Source organism: Dreissena polymorpha, chromosome 15, assembly GCF_020536995.1.
Source record: "Dreissena polymorpha isolate Duluth1 chromosome 15, UMN_Dpol_1.0, whole genome shotgun sequence".
Classification (NCBI taxonomy): domain Eukaryota; kingdom Metazoa; phylum Mollusca; class Bivalvia; order Myida; family Dreissenidae; genus Dreissena; species Dreissena polymorpha.
In genome coordinates this window covers 8,022,372-8,045,681 of record NC_068369.1, presented here as the reverse complement: position 1 = coordinate 8,045,681, position 23,310 = coordinate 8,022,372, and the positions used below count along the sequence as shown (strand labels likewise).

Sequence of the window (23,310 nt, the reverse complement as noted above, 5' to 3'; positions counted from 1 at the left end):
GTGCTCGTGCGCATAAACGGTGTTAGCATGAAGTATAACAATAGTGGTTAAACACTACTAATACTAAAACTACAATTCTAATAACAATTGACTATGCCTACTTAAAGATAGTGGCTTTGAAATATAACATCGGTTTAATCAACTTATGACATTATAATCACCCTATGACAATATCCCCCGGTGTATAAATGTCGTCCCGACATTTAAATGAATATCAAAACATAGAGAAAATAATAAGTCAATAGGGTTCTTATATTTTAAGCAAATATGCTTAAACTTTTAACTTAGAGCATGTCAGAACCGGCTTTATACGGACTACTAAATAACAAACGCATATATAGTGAAACATCTATATATCTTTAAAAATTCACCACATTTTGAATATTACAAGCTGACATTAAGCAATATTCACATTATTAGAGGCATGCATATTTATACTAAAAAAAAACACAATCACACGTGATACATATTAACGATATTCAATTACTATATATCACAGCATAAAAAAAACACACACGCACTCTCCGTTTTCACTTACGGTCAACGTTTACTTAATACAGTTTGTCATATTGCACAAAGTTCACTGTCTCAATACACGAAATCTCTGGATGTTCTCCATTTAGGCGGATTTCGTTGCCTAGCGGAACGGCGTAAAACTGGAACTTCGTCAACACACGATTTTTCGTCGTCCTGGGAAACTGTACTTTCGGCTCTCCGCTGCGGAATTACATACCGTGGTATGTCAATCAGTTCACTCTGTTGGTGCCTTTCTTTATACTGTGGAACACTGCCACTACTGGTTAAGTCCACTCCAAAGGGTAGTAACAGATTGCGATGAAGGCGACGTATGCGTTTAGCTCTCAGATCATCCCTCCTGACGTCATAGACTGGAATTTCAGGATTAGGTTGGCCTAAAACTACATACGGCGTATCTTCCAAGCGATCAGCTATTTTCTGCTTTCCCTTTAAGGTAACATTTCGCACAAGAACAAGATCTCCAGGTTGGATTTTAGCAGCTCTTGCCTTCATGTCATATTGACCCTTAGTCACTTCCGCAGTCCTGTTAGCAATCTCTTTAGCTTTATGGAACCATTGGACTTACATAGTCCTTCCAGTTGCTTTTCTTATCTTCCTCTTATGTTCCCAACATTTGTATTAAGGTTTGGTTAAACCTCTCTACCATTCCATTGCCCATTGCATGATAAGGAGTAGTGCGGGATTGCTGTATGCCTGCAAGTTGACAAATTTCTTAAATGAGGCTGGACATAAAATTGGCTCCTTTATCACTATGTATCCTTTCCGGAAATCCGTAGTGAACGAAGAATTTTTCAAAAAGGACACGGGCGGTTGTACGAGCTGTCTGGTTGGTGGTAGGAAATGCTTGGGCATATCTGCTGAAATGGTCAGTGATTACGAGGATATTCTCAAAGCCACCTTTTGATCTCTCGAGACTAAGAAAATCTAAACACACCATTTCCATAGGAGCAGATGTCTGAATGCTGACCAATGGAGCTGCCTCTGCATGTGTCTTGCGCCGAATACATCTAGGACAACTGGCTACGTTGCGACTAATAAAAGTGTCCATACCAGGCCAGTAGAATCTCTGTTTAAACAATGACGCGGTTCGGTCCCTACCCTGATGGCCTAGATCGTCGTGTAGGGCACGGAACACTTCACCCCGTAACTGACTGGGTAGTATAAGCTGTCTATACAACTGGTTCCCATAATTGGCTATACGATAGAGAACGCCATCCCTCAGTTCCAATTTGTTCCAGTCTCTTAAATACTTAGTTGCAGCTGAAAACTCACTCGAGGTCGGTTGAAGAGTCGGCCTGGTGCCTTGCTGGATATGGTTTATGAGTTCGGCAATTACTGGATCAGACATTTGAGATTTTCGCCAATCTTTCGAACTCAAAGCATATGCTTGTATAATGTCGTCTGGAACAGTTGTTTCTTGTTCAAGTTTGTCAATCACGTCGGGATCAGCTATACTAAAGCATAAAGGTGCTTCTTCGACTGTAGCCATCACAGCTGTAGCCAATGCAGTTAAAACATCTGTATCTACGGTCTTTCTGCTGAGTCCATCCGCATCGGCATTCTGACGTCCGACGCGATAGCGCGGAGTAAACTCATAATTAGCCAATGCTGCCATCCAACGCTGACCAGTGGCGTCCAACTTGGCTGTAGTGGTGACATAAGTGAGAGGGTTATTGTCAGTAACCACTTCAAACTTGGTTCCATATAGATAATCATGGAATTTTTCCGATATCGCCCACTTCAAAGCGAGGAATTCCAGTTTATGGGCTGGGTTATTCTTTTCAGCTGGACTCAGAGAACGACTTGCATACGCAATCACCCTTTCCTTCCCATCTTGTTTTTGATAGAGGACTGCGCCAAGACCTTGTGACGACGCATCAGTGTGAACAACGAACGGAAGTTCATAGTTCGCATAAGCAAGAATTGGAGGATTAACCAACTGTCTTTTTAACTCCTCAAAAGCCGATTGCTGTTCATCTGTCCATACAAACGGAACTTTCTTTGACAATGCACTTGGTTTTTGTTTACTCTTGGGTTTGTTAGTGTGGCCAATCAGTAGGTTGTTGAGAGGTCTTGCAATCTTAGAAAAGTTTTTAATGAAACGCCTGTAATATCCAACAAACCCTAAGAATTTCCGGACGTCTTTTACATTGCAAGGAACGGGCCAATTTTTCACCGTTTCAGTCTTTTCGGGGTCTGTACTTATTCCCTCCTCGGAGACAACATGGTCGAGATATGTTATTTTGGTTTTGAAGAATTCACATTTGGATGGCTTAATTGTAAGATTGTAGGAAGCTAATCTTGAAAAAACTTCGTCCAATCTATGGATATGGCTTTGAATATCTTTGGAAAAAATGACGATGTCGTCCAAGTAGATGAGGCAGTCTCGTAGATTAAGATCTCCCATGCAACGTTCCATCAATCGTTGGAAGGTCGCGGGGGCATTGCATAACCCAAAGGGCATACGGTTGCACTCATAAATCCCCAGGCCTCCAACCTGAAACGCAGTCTTCTCCTTATCTATCTCCTCAAGTTCTACCTGCCAGTATCCGGCTTTCAAGTCTAGTTTGGAGAAATATTTGGACCCTGATAACAAGTGTAAGGTGTCTTCAATTCGTGGTAAAGCATAACTGTCTTTCTTCGTTCTCTCATTGAGTTTCCGGAAGTCGATGCAAAATCGAATTGTACCATTTTTCTTTCTCACAATTACACAGTTTGAAGACCAAGGACTTCTTGATTCTCGAATTGCTCCCATGTCCAGCATTTCTTTCAAGTGTTCTCTGACTTCATTAAATACTCCAGGTGGAATTCTTCGATATGGTTCTTTAAAAGGTGTTTCATTGTTTAGTTTGATAGAGTGCTTTACGGTTGAGGTATGTCCAAGATCCAGGGGATGTTTTGGAAAGATTGTATCATATTTTTGGAACAGCTTATACACTTGATTTTTTTCATCATCGGTCAAATCGGTCTGTTCTAAATTAACACCATATTGATGTTTAATATCTCCATCTTCAACTTTTTCTTTCTTTGCGGGTGCTGTTTCAGTCTGTATTGCTGCAGTCAATGGCTCTAAAACGGGTGCTTCTCGTAATACTTGCACTTCGTTTAATTGGCATAGGCTCTGTCTTGCCTTGATCTTAATTGGTCTTGCTGTTACGTTGCAGATTCTTACCGGTATTTTGCGGTTCGACCAGCGTTATTCACAGTGACCACGCGTGGACAAACAATAGCACTATGAGAGTGTTCATCTTCAAATGCCTCTGTAATTGCTGCGTCAGTATTCTTGATCTTCCTTACAAATCCAGTAGCTGTTCTGGTTTCCATTGGATGTAAGGTTATGGGTTTCGTTGCAGTTACTCTACCGATAAACGGATTGATGGACATCGTGGCTGCTTCCCACTCATCAGGTAAATAATCTGTATTTCTGCATTGTTGAATATTGCGAATTAAATTCGTACCTAGAAGGACTGGAGCTACACCATGATACTGTGACACCGGGATAACCAATAAAACGGTAAGTATTGGTGTAGAGGTAAGTTGTGTTTCTATAGATGCTTGATGTATCCAGTATATGGAACTGTCATGCCATTTGCACCTTTTAGATCTATTTGAAAATCATCCATAGAATTCAATTCAGGTTTGTGATCCATGTTATTATAAAATTCTTCAGTGATTGAGCTGACCTGTGAGACACTGTCAATCAAAGCTTTAACTCGAATTCCGTTTATTTTGATGTCTGTTAAATTAGGGTCTCCGATCATTCTTTGCAGTAAGTCTCCTTTATCATGTTGTTCATCAGTCAATGTGTCGGGGCATATGTTGTTCATGCCGCTCTCATCAGCCCCCGCGATCAGAGCCTCTGTTGGTTTTAATGTTGTGTTTTAGGTTGTTGTTCTGTCGGATCTTGTCTTAAGTACCCTCGAGTTGGATATTGACCTCGATAACTTCTAAATCCTCTTCCTCTGTTCATGTTTCTGTAACGACCTATATGACATCTTCTATAATTTGGTTGGTCGGATGTTCGATTTTCAAAACGTGACTCGTTTCTATCTTGTGATGGTTTCTCTTTTGACATCTCATTCAACTTCTTCTCCATAAGATTCATTTTCTCTGTGAGATCCTTTAATATTTTCATTTGCTCATCAATGTGCAGTACGTTACTCTCTTTAGGCAGTTCCGTTCCTTTACATACAGCCATTTCCTGTTCTTCCCTTCTGACTTTAACTTTCAACTCTTCGAATGTTGAGACCGTTTCAAAGTACACTCTGGTTGCATTTCGCAATTCAGTATTATTGATGTGCCTCCAGAATCTCGTTCTCAACATTGTATCTTTCTTTTCTTCTTGTATTTCATTTCGATTAATGGCCTTCTGGATAAGTGTCTCCAATCGTATGGCCCATGTCGATATATCTTCGTATTTTTCTTGTTTGCTATTATAAAATTCTTCCATAACACTTTGGCCCGTCTTGATATCACCAAAATTTGTTTCCAAAGTTGTAAGTATTTCTTGCAGGCTTGCATCAGGCTTTAAAGTTGTGAGAACTTTTCTTGGCTTTCCAGTGATGGAATTTCTTATCGACTGTCTCAATACATCTTGGTGATAAATGCCAGATTTCATCATACATTCAATTTCAAGTTTCCATTCATTGAATGTTTGAGGATCAGAGAACTTTGGAACATTAGGCTTTATTACAAAAGGCCCTTTAGGTTCACGTACTGCTTTTATGTCAGTGTCCAAATCATCTGCACAATACTCTCCCTCTAGGGAACTTAAAGTGCTTTGTTTCTCCAACAGACTCTCTTCTAACTCTTGCTTTTGCTGTAATAGTCGTCTTATTTGTTGTTGCTTGAGCTTTCTCTTAGCTGCTTTTAATTTTTCCGTTTTATTTCTACTTTCAATTTCATCCATCATTTGTATTTCTCTCTGTTTCATGTCTTCTATCTCCTTCTTTAATTGCTGTACTACTTCACTTTCAATACTATATTCGTCATCTGAGTACGTGTCATCATCATCTGTTATATATGTATCTCCCTCCTTTTTAATTCTGGCTTCAGAATTCAATCTGTGTATTTTATCCACATTGCCATGTTTCTTTCTATGTGACATTTTCAATTTGCTATTTCCTCTATCATTATGATATTCATGATTAACATCTATGGTCAGTAGTTCATCATCACATTTGTCGACATTATAGTTCTTCTGAACTTTCAACCTGTCACCACGATCAGTTACAACATGCTTCTTGGCTTTGCTGTCCAGCCATTTTAACTCTTTGTCAACAGTGTCTGTGGTACTCTCTGAACAAGTCGTTGAACGTTCCAATTCACTTTCATGGTACCTAATGCCCCTACTGATGCTACTGATATCATCTATATGTCCATATTCATCTACCGTTAGTATAGATCTGCTCATTTTAGCATTGTCTTTATATCTCACGTCATCTCTTTTATATTCATCTGTGTTTATGTCCTTAAACTGTGTATCATAACCACATGCTCCTTCTTGTTCCATGCTACCATTAGCATCTTCCAACGCATCAAATTCTTCGATTTCTAGAATCTGTCTTTCCAACTGTCTTCTTTTTTCTTTCAGCCTTTCAATCTCTTTGTCTTCTCGTTTTATTCTGATTTCTTCACATTTGCGTTTTTGTAGGTCTTCTTTTTCTTGTCGAGCCTTGTGTCGCATTTCAACCACTCTCATTCTCTGTTTTTGCAATTCTGCTAATTGTTCCTCTTCAATCTCTTTGTCTCTTTGTTTAATGCTCGCGAGCTTCGTTCTCTTCTGAATTTGTCTCTCTTTATTTTCAATCTCTAATTTCAATTGTTCCCTTCGCATCAACCTTTTATCTCTTTCAGATGAAGGATTATCCATGATTTAGCTCCTTTACAGACAATTATCACTATATTTAGAAACTTCAATCTAATTTAACTTCACTTGACTTCAACACAACACTTCACTTGTACACTTTACTTGTACACTTCAATCGAACACGTTATTTGAACACTTCACTTCACTTGAACACTTCACTTCATTTGAACACTTCACTTCACTTAAACAATTCACTTCACTTCTCTTTAATAGTTCATTTCATTTGAACACTTAAATTCAATTCACAAATCACAATGCACAATTCAATTCAGAAATCACAATTCACAAATCAATTCACAATTCAATTCACAATTCAAATCACAATTAAATTCACACTTCCATTCACAATTCCATTCACAATTGAATTTACAATTCAATTCACAATTCAATTCACAATTCAAATCACAATTCAAATCACAATTCAATTCACACTTCCATTCACAATTCCATTCACAATTGAATTTACAATTCAATTCACAATTAAATTCAATGAATTTAATTTAACATAACCTAATTTATTTTAATTAAATTCAAATCAAATAAACTTAACCTAATTTAATTTAATTCAAGTCATTTCATTAAACTTAACCTAATTTAATTTCATTCCATTCACTTCAATTAAACTTAAACTAATTTAATTTAATTTAATCTTCTTTAATTTTATTTAATGTAATTTTATTTTATTTTATTTTTAATTTAATTAATTGAATTAAACTTAATTGAACTTAATATATTATATTACTATATATAAAGTAATTCAAACACCCAAGTTCATCAAGTTCACTAAATTTATTTTATTTTAAAACCTTCTGAAATCAGATTTAATTTAAAACAGATCAGTGAAATTTATTTTAACCAAATTTAAAGTATCTAAATTATATTTTAGGTTAAAATGTTTTCAATATAATTTTAATCAAGATGATTAAGTACAATTCAAAATCTTGAAGTCTTATTAAAGATTATTAAGTTGGCAATTGTTAATTTATTTATTTTTTATTTTTTTTAGTTTTTTTATTTGATTATTGTTTTGTGATTAATTAAATGAGCTTATTTAATTTGAAATTTGTTTTATTTCTTCAATGTAAATTCTGTTTATGTATCACACGTTTTCAGTTTAATCTATATTTTAAATCATGCGCCGCTAATGTTTGTACAATCTAACCAAACATATGGCACACTACTCCAATTTCAACTTTGTATACACACTAATAAGAAGTGCACATACAAAAATACGTAACGATGTAAAATATACTAAGTATATTTTACACAACACAAACGGTTTAAAATACCCGATATAAAAACAACGCGCGACCTTGCAAGGATTTGTTCGCAATATTCTCTAATTGAACGTTAAACATGTGTTGTATTTATCATTGAAACAGGTGGATCAGACCTCAATCAATGCTAAATAATATATTTAACGTTCAGCACAACCCGTTTAACAAATACGCATGAATTTATACAAAGTCACACGTATCTTCTTTTTCTAATAAAGGTACATATCAATTAAATCATTCTGATATAAATTGCACGAAATTTCACCTTCAAAATGCCACTAGAATGGTTTTACTACTTACTCAATATTGTGTACACAACTACGCTACCTGACCGATACTCTATTGTATACGGATTAGTTTATGAATGAAACACAGTGAGATGAAACGTTAGTTGTCATGTCATGCAGGGCCAGCTTTATATCCTATAATTAGTGCAGTGACCAATTTTCATGTTCAGTAAAAAAAATCCTAAAAATATTAATACAAAAATATAAATAACATCATACAAAGGAATACAAATAATGCACCCGTAATTAATGAAAATATTACTTAAATAAAACTTAAAACACTAATGAATTTATCAAATAGAATTCACAATTAAGTGTCAAATCACTTAACGCAGTAATAGTACACAGTCTGGTCTTCAATCCATCGACGATAAGCGTGATCCTCGGACAAGTGCATTAAAGCGTAGTGGTACCGGTAATCAGGAATGATGTGTATTGAGCTCAATTTCAAAGCATGCTATGTGTGTACACTATGTTTTCACAACCCGGGATTTAATGTATATGGTCGGTCCATGGACAATTCAAAAATGGCCATACAGAATACCTTCCTCGTAGAAGTCTGTATTCTTCTTTTGGATTGCTCCGAAAACGCTCGCTGTCGTGCTGCTAGGGGAAGTCACGAAGAATTCACGTTGGGCGCCATTGTTGCCGGCCTCGCCAGCCGTAATGGGTGGAGAATAAATACCAACAACGGTTGATGTTTCTAAGTGTAATGTCCCCGTGCAGACAAATAAATATGAATAAATCTGCAACAATAGCTCAGAATTATATAACGAATATAAATGGATTAATGTTAAGGAATAGATAATCATTTCAATATAGCAAACATATAACAATGCAATCAATACAACCGCATCGACATGTTTAACTATACAATATTATTTCAATATAATAATAATAATAATAATAATAAAAATAATAATAATAATAATAATAAACATAATATTAATAATAATAGTAATGATAATAATAATAATAATAACATAAAATACCTTCAGATGTATTTATAAACAACTGCTAAATCAGCACATTCAAATGGCGTCTAGCTATCTGACCGTCGCTACCGCTTTTGGACAGTGGCGCGAAAAGGATAATGGCTGCACACCACACTTTTTAGCCACCAATGCGAATTGGCCCCGGTCAAATTTCTAAATAAAGAGAACATTGCTCAAGTAAGCACCATTTTGAGTGTCTTAATAATAATGAATGTCAGGTTTGAGTTGTGGTGATTTTTCTTGGATGTTTGTAAGTTACCAAAACATTGGTATTTTAACGATAGCTGCATACAGGAAGTAGAATTAATGCAATTCGAAAACAGGTGTAATGCTGGCTCCGGTCAGTATTTCTGTTGGAAATTTGAAAGGGCGTACGGACATTGAACTATTACAAAAAATCTAATCCTTTGACCCCCAATTTTCTCCATTGCTGTTTAGTACTTGGTAAGTTACCAATGTAAAAACATGGTTTCCAGGCACCTTGCTTCTGCAGGAAAGTGGCAGTTTGTTGTTGAAACTGGCTTAAAAAGGCTCGGAAACACACATAATTCTGATGTTTTGATTTGAAATAATCAATACTAAAACATTTTGCCCCAACTCATTTGATTTGAATGTTACTGATTTTTCAGAAGGCACAGCCTCAACCATTCTGGCAATGTGCTTGGTTTATTTTCAGATTTGCGAGGTAACCAGTTTCCAGACATTGGTTCGCTCCTGCTTGTGTACGCGATTGGCCGAGACTAAAAAAACTGTAGTGTGCCACCTTAAGGTAAAACGACAAATTTCCAAAATGATCAAACACCCATGAAACATGCTTTTGCTTAATTATATATTCCTAAGGTTTTGTTTTTTAACAGAGTGTTTGCCCATAACACTATTGTATGACCAATACTGTTCGTAAATCAAGGGAGGTAATTCGGAATCATGTTTACTGGTTTCTGCAATTCTCAAACAGTTCTGTATGAAGAATGTGCTCAATTTGTAGCCGGTATGGACAACTTACTACTCTGTGGTGAAGAAGGGCTTTATATTCATATAATGTCAAAAATTATAGCAAACAATATAAGAATCCAATCAAAGCAATGATTCAAAATGGCCGTTTGGGCAGAATTTAGTACGGTTAAGGACCTATCGCCTGGTAACAAGCTTGTTAACATTGTTTCCATGTTAACATTGTGCATGCTTTCGCATTGAAATCAGTGTGGAATGTCATTTATTTCAGGTTTTAGTCGTTTGCTAGTAAGGCAAGATAGTCCCTGGAGAAGAACTAAAATACGTCAACAGCCTTGTCAGCGGAAAGACACTCCGTTGCAGTTACTGAAGGTAAAACGACATCTTCAGTGGGCTAGGTAAATGTTGGCATGTTTGTCGGAATGTGTTTCCTGGTCTATACCGAAATGTCCTGCGTGCTTTGTTTAATCTATAACTGCGCCATAACTTACTTTTCGCCATTGTGCGCAATACAACTGATGATATATATAAGCAAATAAAAAGTTATTGTGAAGAAGTGACTCTTGCAAGTGCCTCACATTGTTGTATGCCTTTTAACAATGATCTGAGCTTACTAGAAGTTTTACTTTTTCTGTTTCCAAGAAATATGGGTTAATATTTATCTCAGATGTCAATTTTTAGGCAATCATTAGTGTCATATCAGGGGTATTTCCTCAATATGTCAGCCCCAATTATTTATGCTATGATTGGGTTATCTCCCTTGCATGGGCCTGTTTAAGGGATTACTTCACAGGGGCCTTAAATGGTGTGTTTTTACAACAGATTAAAGGTACAAATGCTTAACTTGCCTTTCAAGATCATGCTAAGCATGCAATTTATTTATATTTTTATTACTTTAAGCAAAAACATGTGCATTTGTTGTGAGAGCTGTAAAAATCTAAGCAATGCCAAGTATTTATTAGCCCAAAACTGCGTGTTTTTGTGTTGCTTCTTTGATAAAGTTATGATTTAAAGGCTGACCAAGTCACCTGCACTACCATTTGTCATCTCAATGTGATTAAGACTTCATTTAATTGTTGCAATATGTTTCTGTGAGGTAGCTTTTCACTACCATGACTTCTACAATGACCCCGAAAATGGCATAGAAAAAAAAGGGAAAACAGGGGTCGGATTAAACGCTTTATAAATAACAAACAAGCCTTCAGACTTGGTCAAAAATGTATTATATTTGCTTGTTTTTGTCCAAATTTCAAGAAAACAAGTCCATATTTTGCAGTTCTAAGACTGTGCTGGCCCTTAAGGCTGCACACCACACTTTTTAGCCACCAATGCGAATTGGCCCCGGTCAAATTTCTAAATAAAGAGAACATTGCTCAAGTAAGCACCATTTTGAGTGTCTTAATAATAATGAATGTCAGGTTTGAGTTGTGGTGATTTTTCTTGGATGTTTGTAAGTTACCAAAACATTGGTATTTTAACGATAGCTGCATACAGGAAGTAGAATTAATGCAATTCGAAAACAGGTGTAATGCTGGCTCCGGTCAGTATTTCTGTTGGAAATTTGAAAGGGCGTACGGACATTGAACTATTACAAAAAATCTAATCCTTTGACCCCCAATTTTCTCCATTGCTGTTTAGTACTTGGTAAGTTACCAATGTAAAAACATGGTTTCCAGGCACCTTGCTTCTGCAGGAAAGTGGCAGTTTGTTGTTGAAACTGGCTTAAAAAGGCTCGGAAACACACATAATTCTGATGTTTTGATTTGAAATAATCAATACTAAAACATTTTGCCCCAACTCATTTGATTTGAATGTTACTGATTTTTCAGAAGGCACAGCCTCAACCATTCTGGCAATGTGCTTGGTTTATTTTCAGATTTGCGAGGTAACCAGTTTCCAGACATTGGTTCGCTCCTGCTTGTGTACGCGATTGGCCGAGACTAAAAAAACTGTAGTGTGCCACCTATCAATCAAGTGCTCGTGCGCATAAACGGTGTTAGCATGAAGTATAACAATAGTGGTTAAACACTACTAATACTACAACTACAATTCTAATAACAATTGACTATGCCTACTTAAAGATAGTGGCTTTGAAATATAACATCGATTTAATCAACTTATGACATTATAATCACCCTATGACACTGCATGCTGTTATCGCACTTTCCAAGTCGATATTTCAAACATTGCCTTTAAAACATGTTATCGCAGTATCAAAAGGTCGTTAGATTTTCAGAAAATCAATGACAATGATGAACACAGTGGTATTTTAAGTGATTATTGTACGGGTAAATATATTTCTATCAATGTACTAGAGAAAGAAAAGTGGTACATGTGGGGGTGGGAGGGGGGGAGGGGGGTTAAGGGGGGTGGGTGGGTGGGGGTGACATCCCGTGTATTGGTGGAGAAAGCAAGTAGTCTTATGCCAGAATTTGTGAACCTAGGTGATGAGGATAAGCTTATATATATTCTCTCCAACAATGATATTGTTAAACTTACAGCCAAAACCTTTTACAATATTCTTCAACTTCGCTATAATATTCTGTATAAATAGCAACTGCATACCTAAGTATTTTTTTTAGTGTGCTATAATGTTAATTAATGTTCTAGGTGCGAGATGAGTACACCTTTCAAGTTGACTCAGTCACTCATAAATTTCAAGTTTTTAGTGTATCCACAAATTCCCTGTTTAAATTGTTCGTTATACTATCTATTATACTTATGTACTGAACCATCATTTAGATAGTATTAATAAAATGGTGTGTTTGTCATTTCCGACATAGAATGAAAACTGTTTTAAAACGTAAGAATTTTATTGTATAAATGACCTAACATTACCTTTTAAATTTGATCATTAATGTTTTATCCCTGTGTTTGTGTGTCACCACTGACCAGTTCGTAGATGGTCCGACCATAGGCGATATATGATTTTGCAAAGACATTTTTTTACTATGCGTAATAGTGCTTCATTTTCGCGTTAAGTTTTTTTTGGTTAATTTCTTATGGCAAATGTTAAGGTGAGGTCATTTGGGGCAATCAAACTTTTATTATGTAATATAGTCTTTAACTGTATTGTGCTCTATTTGACTTTGTCTGATACCTCTAAGATTGTACAAAGCTGTTTTAACTGATTTCCAGACTTTAGTGGAGACTATATAACTTTATGTTTTTTGGAAGAGAGATAACTCTGTAGTTCATGTTACAGTTTCTGTAATTTGAATTCAGGGGTTAGCTCCCTTTCATTTCACTATAAGTGTATGATTATTCTTATGTTGATATAATATTCTAGTCTCTTATAAATCGATACTTCCGAGTGGAATCATTTTATTATTATGCTGATGTTTTATTGTATGTTGTGATTGTATATATGCTGATGGGACTGTAATAAACTAATGATAATATACTAATTATCTGTGTGGAATTGTAAGAAAACGTGCAATGATTGAAACAAGTACGAAGGTTTTATCTTGTATTGCTTTCTATTGAATAGTATGTTTTGTGTGTATTAGTGTTCAACTGTATTAATCCGGCTTCCAAGTTATTTATACGTTTTGACAGGTTTTACATTACCGGCATTCATTAGAAATGATGTCTGCTGAAACCGTTGTGAGTATTTCAATTGGGTGAATTTCGAAGTTTATGAGATTCTGTCGCGCCTGGTGAGTGGTGATGTATCATGTGAGGAGTTTCGATGTGTCTTAGCACGACGTATAACGCTCCTTTACAATAAATGTTCAAATCAATGTTCAAATCATGTTCACATGGAATGAAATATGCCCACGTTCCAGTGTTCGCGGACATTATATAAAACAAATAGTAATAGTGATAGCGGTCGCCTACACAATTTTTTGAAATCTTGCCCTACCCTCAAAACTAGCTACGCCCCAGGGTAACATAATTTATACAGACATATACTGTATTATAGTTTAACCTTACAACGCCATTTAACCAGGTGAGCAGTCTTGAGCCATTTCGACCATCTATTTAAATTAATTAATTATTATTCGTCATCCGGCGCTTATCACTGTCATCATGTTCTTGTATAAATATTAAAATGAGGAAATGAGATGTATTTAATGAGAATTCATACGGGATCTAAAATTACTACGTTGATGATGACCGTTGTTTTGAAATAGTATAACCTTAGCGAGATTGGCGATCCACCAAACTTTCAGCAAAAACGCAATTAATAGCTCAATGTATGTAGAAAGCGGTATACATTGTTATGAGAACGTAAGTGATAGACGACGAATTAGTTATGTGAAACTTTATCGCAGAATAATCGATGCTACTAGACACGACAAAAGAGCATGTTACAAGTTCCTACAACACTGTACTTGTTTAAAGCAAGATTCCATAAATTCGTTTGTCGGTATCCATCAAAGATATGGTACGACCAGGAGATCGTGAGCTCATCAACAGGAGATCGTGAGCTAATCAACAGGAGATCGTGAGCTCATCAACAAGAGATCGTGAGCTCATCAACTGGAGATGGTGAGCTCATCAACAGGAGATCGTGAGCTTACAACAGGAGATCGAAAGCTCATCAGCAGGAGATCGAGAGCTCATCAGCAGGTGATTGCGAGCTCATCAAGAGGAGATCGTGAGCTGATGAACAGGAGATCGTGAGCTCATCAACAGGAGATCGGGAGCTCATCAACAGGAGATCGTGAGCTCATCAACAGGAGATTGTGAGCTCATCACCAAGAGATCGTGAGCTCATCAACTGAAGATAGTGAGCTCATCAATAGGAGATCGTGAACTCATCAACAGCATATAATGTGCTCATCAACAGGAGATAGTGAGATCATCGTTCAAAGAAAGTTGTGTTCAACTTGGTAAAATACACAAGTTATTTAATTACATGAAATCATTCTGATTACAACTAAAATGTTTATTTTTATCATTAAAAAGAATGCCAAAGTGATACGTAGATGCAAACGTTAAAAATTTTCATTTAGTTAGCATTTCCTAATTTGCCAAAAATCAGTTGGCGTTGAATGTTACCGCTAAATAAATTATCACAAATAATATCGGTCATACATAAGCCCCGCCAAGATAACACATGACCATATTTTGTTTCCGAAATCTGTCGCAGACAACGTTACTTTCTTTACGATCAATACAGGAATTAAGGTGTATCAGCTGTGAAAAATACACCGCGCATTAAAAGAAGAGTTGCTTGCATACAATTTCGAAGACGTTATTAAGCCAAATTCCTTCATATATAATCATCAATGCATTAACGTCATTCAGCTAAATCTCAAATCTCCATCTCCGGAATGTTCTGTTAGAAAGAGGAGACAAGAGGAAATTTTACCCTCAATAAACATCACAATGCCAAGAGCCTAATAATCAATATGATATGAATGCTTTTTTTGTTTAAGTAACTGGCTTTCTTTTTGTTCCAAACGATTTCTAGCACACATCAGAATCGGATGTAGTTCGGCGGTGTGGACTTGGGTCTACACAATTCCCGTGCTTACTGCACATATTTCCACCAAACGCATGCGTTTGTATTGCGAGCTCAAAAGCATGTGCTGTCTGCGTCTGGTGTGATGCGTTGTGGAAAAGGCTTGAATTTGTCATAGGATAGAGTAAAATATGAGTAAGTCGTGGAATCGACATAGCATTTCATATTAAGACATTACTTACTCGTGGTAGTGAATACGTAAGCGTTTTCATAGCCTATTTGTCGTACTAAAGACATAACAACTACGTGTGGACGACTTGTTCGGGCGCACATTTAGACAAACACGTGAAGACTTGCACGTGCAACATACGACAATGTGAAGACGTGCACGTTTAAAATGGAAGCATGCGAGCACTCTTGTTTACATGCACGTGCGCACGTAAGAGCCTACATGTGATGGAAACACGTGTTTCCTCTGTACCTTACTTGAATTACAATGATTTCGGGACTCCGAAACAATGATGGTCTGATACTTATTATCAGACCTAATTCTTATTCAGTTGATATTGCCAAAAAGAACGGCATTCAGCATTAATATGAAACACAGAAATATATTGATGGCACTTTTGCTTTGTCCAAACTATTTTTATCAGTATGAAACCATCCATTCAGTTTCACCAAAAGTTGTTCTTAATGCAAACAGGGGAAATTAATATGATAAACTGTAAACGAAATAAGTATTGAGCATTTATCGATAAAACTAAACGCAAATTTTAATCAGAATATTTCATAAATGTTTTTAATGTTTTTTTATTGTTGAAAACTTGTTAGACAAAAAAGCACCTGTCATATTCACACCAGTTTTCTCGAAATGAGAATTACCGCATTGGGAAAACAGTTTTGTGCATTGCCAAAAAAATATGTTGGTTTTCGATCATATTATACAAATAAAACAATAATATGCGAAATAAATTCATTGAACTTCAGTTTCATAAAGGGAAGAAACTGTGCGAGATTTAACAATACAAAAGTACGTACGAGTTAAAGTCCTTCGGTTAAATATTTAGGTGGATATTTTGTTTTCTGAAAGTCACATTGAGGGTTTAAATTTGTTGAATACTTTCAAAGTATGTCCTTGTTTGCACCTTGCGACCAAACGTTTTGTCGGTCACGTGTCCGGCGAAGTTTTGGTCGTAATAGTCCAGAATTCAGGTAATTAAGACCATTTAGTTTAAACCTATTTATTTTAGCTCGATTGCATCGAGAGCCTTAGACTTATATAAACGCTATCGAGTCCGTTTCATGGGCCTAGAACCAGTAATTTGTGTCTTTGAGGGAGATCTAAAGAACGCTCCTATGGTGGGGATCGAACCTGTGACCATTAAGACCATTTCCTTAATCATTTTGGCAACATTTCCTTCAACACTTAAGTTGTAGTCAAGGTTCTGAATAGATGTAACTTTGTCGAGCGCAATTAATTTATTACCACTAAGTCAGTATTATATAAGGCTTATTGATAGTAATAATCAAGTGTTATAAACATTTTTAACAATTTACCCCAGTACATGGATTGTTAACATACATTTTGAACAAACGATTGACTGATCGCGAAGTCGCGAAATCAAATGTATAAGCACTATTGTATTATAATTACCGACAAGCTGGTATTTGCCTTTTTTAATAATAGTGTCATATGCCAATGTTCGTGAGGTCCGTTTGGATCAAATGTATTTCGTTGGCGAATGCACGATAAACTGGGATATATTTGACCTAATTGTGGTATTAGCGCATATATATGTCGATATGGTGGGTACGTGTGTTTGAGCCCTTCAAACCCATCAATACGCTAGACTGACATATTAGGGGCGCCAACACGCCATAAAATGGGTGGATTTGGAATAGAATTGTGTGTCGAGTTGTCTTATGGGCGTGTACAAACTTGTTTTGATGGTGCCTCTGTTCGTCAGTTTGGTGGAAACACGACCACACACCAACTTTCAAATGTCAATTCGCAGGTTTTATTTGTCGCTCAGTCATGTCGTTATGTCAGTGACAGGACAGAAATCAGACACAATACATCTTTTGTTTGAAATACTTTCCATAATTTGTATAACAAGAAACAAATGTTTATTTTGTCAGTGACATGTTTACACAAATTGCGGTTATATAGGATAGATATGCATATCGTATTGAAGATCTTATATTATCTCAACTAACTGACACTCGGTTTCTCAAACACTGATTATAGTTTAAATATTAACACTATCATTTTGTATTCAATTAACAAACAGCGTCAATGAATAATACACATATGTTTATACGAGCAACCGATTAAGTCGTAGATAAGTTTTCCATAGTCATTGCGCAGGTCATTTGATAAGCGACTTGGTTTTAAACGACGATAGTTTTGGGGGGAGGGCGGTGCGCATATGTTTAACTAACTATTTGTCAATAAGCACCGTAGAGTGTTCGTGTTTTTAACAGAACGGGTCTGACAATTACTTTCTAACGTTATGAACACAATGTCGCTCAAAACGCGTCGTAAGGCCAGGTTTTTACAAGCTCGTTCTCATGAACTATTAGACTAACATTTTTTGTTTATGATATGTTTGTCGGGTAAATTGACATACTTTATTCCCATAATTTTCACTTGATTGTCAAGTTTGTATATGTGTATGACTGTCCATAGATATGGGCTGCCATACAAAGTAAAACGATCATAATGAACCTAACGACGATGGAATAACGAACGATTCATATGAATACTATCGAATTCAAACCAACAAAACACAACAACAATAATTTGTACTTTTCATCAAATAATAGAATTGGAAATACAACAATTATTTGTATTAGTTAATTTAGTATTTGACTGTATTTTTAATAGCGTCAATACTATATGATAGATGTTATGCAGATCTAGCACTACTGTATCTCCTCTACGTATTGTCACTGCTAACCCAACTGCTATAATAATGCGGTTATCAAACAAACGGTGTGATAAAGGCACGTTGGTGATATTTAAACTAAAACAGAAAACAGGTGAAATTTCTCCTATGTAATGATATAATTCAGAACATGTTGCAAGCAGGGAGCACACATCTACGTAGTTGAGTTCAAGTCATATGAATCGGTATCTTTTGTTCTGTATGATAACTAATTTAGCCACTCATCATGTCTAACCGGTCTCCGGTATCTGTTTCTCTGTTATCGAAATATTGACACAGACGTCAAAGTTGATAACCAACCAGATACGAAGAACGTTTGTCGACATTGTATCACTGAAGTGTTGCACTTGAAGTACACAATAAGATAACATCACAGTCCACGTATATAAGTCGTAAAGACCTTGGCACGTAGTGATCGGGTTTTTGGATGCTCTTAAACAGACTTATTTAATACTCATTTCGAATTAGATTTTCAATTTACAAAAACAACATACTGTCAAATTAATTTTATTCTTTGAGAGCAATAAAACCCTATTAATACAGTATAAATTCATGTTCATGTGTATTATTCAAATATCTGACTACTAAAACACATATATATAAGTAGTTACATTGCCAGATTCGAAATACATGTATTCTTTAAAATTTAACATACTTTATTTATTTAAAAAGCCAAAATAAACGCAATTATGCATTATGACTGGTATAACTAGATGATTAAATTAACACTGTTTTGTTGTAAATTACGCATATTTACACTTTTGAAACCGCTTTAAAACAATATTCTTTAATATATATGATGTAAATTAAAGCAAGCTACATGTACATGTAGCATGACAAGCTCTACCGATATAATAAATCTGATCCCTTGTTCTGTAAATGATTGTAAAGTAGTTTTCAAAGTTTCATAATTTCTCACATTCACAGCTAGACCTTTAACCAGACTGAAATATCTCCCATCTACCGTCATTTTCCCAACGAGCGCATGAGAATGATCTGCGTGCTAGGATGCGTTCTTGAATTGCCATTGACTAAGTATATGCTGCGTCGTAAAACCATGCATGTTTGTAAATTGTGTTATTTTATGTATTTTATTGTACATGTCATGGATTAGACAATAAACTTTGAAACTCCCAACATAAAAACACAAAACAACTTTGTATAAGCTGTTGTGCTTCTTAATCAACGATACCAACACACGAATTCTTATTTTGTATTCGTTTTGCTTGACAAAGCCCTTTAAAATGAAATATTAAGTAGATTAATAGGATCAGCGTTATATTTGTTATTGTATGTATTTTCTAAGCTGGAGAAATGTCATCGAATAGATCCCTTTTTTCATACGTAATTAACTAGCATAATTTAAAAGAATTTATCGCACTAACATGTTAATTCCATATTTGGTTCAAAAATATATTACTCCATAGAATCAAACGCATCATCGTGAATGACAAGTAAAAAAAATACAATACAATTAGTCAAAATTAAATTCTGCTTTATAACTCGGTTTTCATTAAATTCGGTCATTTAAAATTAATACAATTCGGTTATTATAATTGAATACAATTCGATTATTTTTATTGAATACAGACAATACAACGATGTATGTTTTGAATGCGAATCAAATTACAGATAGTATTAAAAACTTGCGCAATCAATGATCGGATAGTAGTTTGCAAAGGTTCATAATTCTTGGCATTGCCGGCTGAACATTTTCCAGACCCGAATATCTCCCATCTACCGTACATGCCACGTGACAGCGAACACATAACGACGGCCTGATATGACCCAGCGTGCTGGAATGTGGTCTTGCAAAGATCCTTTCCAGGGTTGGAAGCCTCGTAAAACTTTAAACTGGGGTTCGGATATCTGGAGATGTTCGGAGAACACCACGCGCTTAGAGTAAAGAACAAATGTGTAACGTTAGAAGGCATATTCTTGAGTGTAACATTCATCGTATGGTGACCCTTTCTATTCAGATCATCCATGACGTCACCAGAATGACGTATTGCTGTGCAATGGTTCCTATGTCTATAATCACAAAGATTGTTAAATTGTTGACCATTGAACATTAGACACGATGCGTCCAGATAATCACGACCGTTAGATGGATATCCCCAGTACAAATCGAACACAACTTCATTGCAATGCTCAGGAATGGCAAGCAGTAGCACGACGAGCATAATGGTAGAGTTTGGTTGCATGCTGAAATGACTGAGTTTTGCCCTTGAACCGTTATCCAGATGGTCCTGAAATACAATAAATGTATTAAATTGATTTCATTTCCACCAAACATGTATAGGAAGTAGTTGCTGTTTTTACTAATTCACTTTACTTCTAAAAGGTAAGGTATCATTTCCAACACGCAGCATTTAAAGGGACTTTATACTTTATATAAGAAATCATCGTAGTGTCATAAAATATAACGACACCAACAGAACTCTCCAAATTATTCAAAAGTTTCGCGTTTCAACGCTTTATAATCTTCAGGTTTTAAAATCGTCAAAAGATGCCTATAACGGATATATTAGAGCATGGTTAATGTTCAGTATTACTTTTTCCTCACAAATATCATAACTACAACGAAAGTTGCGAATCTGAAACACATTTGCTTAATTTTGTTAATTTACCAGAACGTGAAAAGGCCCCTTTACAAACACACATAATATGGAAATGTTCTTGAGACGTAAAGTAATAAACTCAATGAAAAGCATTTATACCGAAGAAAAAAGAACTTGATTTCAAATTCACATAAATATACCGTGAGTTATTTATCCCTGTAGAGCAGTTTCTGTTTGTTCACATCATGCTTCAGTTTTTGCTGGACGTTCGACTTAAGCTCCAGAACTTCCATGTTTGGATTGAACTCGTAAATCGTAAAACTTTCTCCTGTTAGAAGCGAAATTGTCAACCGTCCATTTTTCAACCCTGACACAACGGATGGTGTGGTTGGTATGTAGTCATCGGTCACATCGTACATCTTAAACATGCCATCCAGTATGGCTTGGAAAAACTTCAATGTTGGATCTGCCAGTGTGGCGGGCTGATTGCAGTCAGGATGCGGGCATTTTGAGGTTTCCTTTACCGCTTTCATGGTGCACTGTGTGAAATTGATATGGAATACAACAATCGTACTACAGAGATATAACAGTGAATTTTGTTGGTTCATTTGATTATGTTTTTGGGACTTATTTACGCCGACAGATATGTTTGCATATAATGCCATCGGATGAGGATTGCAGTATCTGTTAAACTACATAGATGTAAAATATATAAATTTTAAGTTATCCGCCATTTATATACCATAACACTGTTCATTCCGATTATAGAAAATTGTAATGAGTAAGTTCAAGAGTTCATCTTAAACTTCATATTTTTCAATTACGATTTGTAAATAGGTATCCGCTCTAGTTTAAATAAATGTATTGTCTCAAACTGGAAGATATAAGCATGCATAGAAAGCATATCGAGGTTTCGAATGGTCAGGTTGAACATGATCTGTTTTTAAATCCTCATTAATTTACCCTTGCCATTTGGTCATGCTATCGTGAGCTCATTGTGCAAAGACAATTACGATATATTTGACTTGGAAAAATCAAATAGTTATTTCATTACATGAAAGCAAATAACATAATACAAACCCAAGGCGGTGATGGACCTATATATTAAAAATGCACACACACGAAATTGCATGTTGTTCCGACAGGTAAGTGCATGTGTAGGTACTTTCATTTCTTGCCTAAGCGACCGCGCCCACGGCGCATGTGAGCTTGGTTGGTGCTCCATATGAGAAAAATGATGTTTTCCTTAACAAAACTAGCCCATACCAAATCGAGAATTTCAGTTAACAAAGATAAACGACTGTACATAGCAGCTATACATCAAAATTCGTCCCAACTTTCTTGAGTCTAGCACGATGCTGGGATACATTGTGCGTCCTCGTAAAGTGCAGCCTTAGACTCGTAGGGGCTTCGTACACGTCGCAATACACGTATTCATTGCATACTGCTGTGAAAGTTACAGCGAAATCCCCCCAAAAGATTTAGGAGAAGACGGCTTAAGTTCCAGCACTAACGTACTAAAACTTTCGAGGAAATTAAACCGGCAAATATTTAAATAAATAAATAAATAAATAAATTAATTAATTAATAAACAAATAAATAAATAAATAAATAAATAAATAAATACATTGTACATGAAATAAAAAAAACGAATAAAAAAACACTTACTCTTAAGCAGCACAAAATCGGATGAAAACAATTTTCGGTAACAGTTGACGGTGGAAATTCATTTCCTAACTTTTCAATGTTACACGTAATACACGCCATTTTGAATCGTGCACGTAGGCCTTCACATTAACATATCCTTTTAACTTAAATTACACTGTTTGTCGTTTTAAGTGAGTACAATGTAACTGTGTATGCTTTGCAGATTTGGATTTTCTCAAAACGATTTTCTGAAAGAGATGCATGTGACAATTGATAAAACCTGGACGCATTGATAAATATAGAGGTACTATTGAGATTCCATAGTAAATAAATCGTCATTTGGAATGCGTTTTGTACGTATATATTTTCATCTGAGAACGCACGTTTTGAATTGCAACATGCCCCGTATACAATAAAAGTTATTGTGTGTACGCTTTCATATTGTTTTATTTTTTTATAAACACGTAAATTATGCAAAACCCCATCCTGGGCCTTCGAGTTGTAAATTCAAGTATCGAGCTATGTTACAGTATTAAAGGCCGTTTGTCAAGTTTGAATGATTAAATTAGTTTTATAAATTGAGTACAACGAAAGCACTTTTTCATGTCCTTACAGCAGAAACAAAATATTTTAATTTATAACGTATTTTCATTTGAACAATTTATCCATTTCTTTTGACTTAAAATGTACATAATATTAAAATGAACTCATGTCTATTTGATTTGCACAGTGCTGTGTCTTTTTTACGGCAAAGCCGTTTAACCCAGCTTTTCACCTTAAATGACCTTTCTCAACAGCCTATAAAATGTTGGGGAAATTTCCCGC

The 23,310-nt window shown here is 35.7% G+C and overlaps 1 long non-coding RNA gene across 1 annotated transcript; it reads right to left on the bottom strand.

Moving 5' to 3' along the window:
* Positions 1 to 18,771: 18,771 nt before the first annotated feature.
* On the bottom strand, positions 18,772 to 22,764 carry LOC127860634 (uncharacterized). Its single transcript, XR_008039869.1, has 3 exons — positions 22,507 to 22,764; positions 21,039 to 21,377; positions 18,772 to 20,526 (listed from the first exon to the last, which is right to left on the bottom strand). It is a non-coding gene; the product is annotated as an uncharacterized LOC127860634 (long non-coding RNA).
* Positions 22,765 to 23,310: the final 546 nt, after the last annotated feature.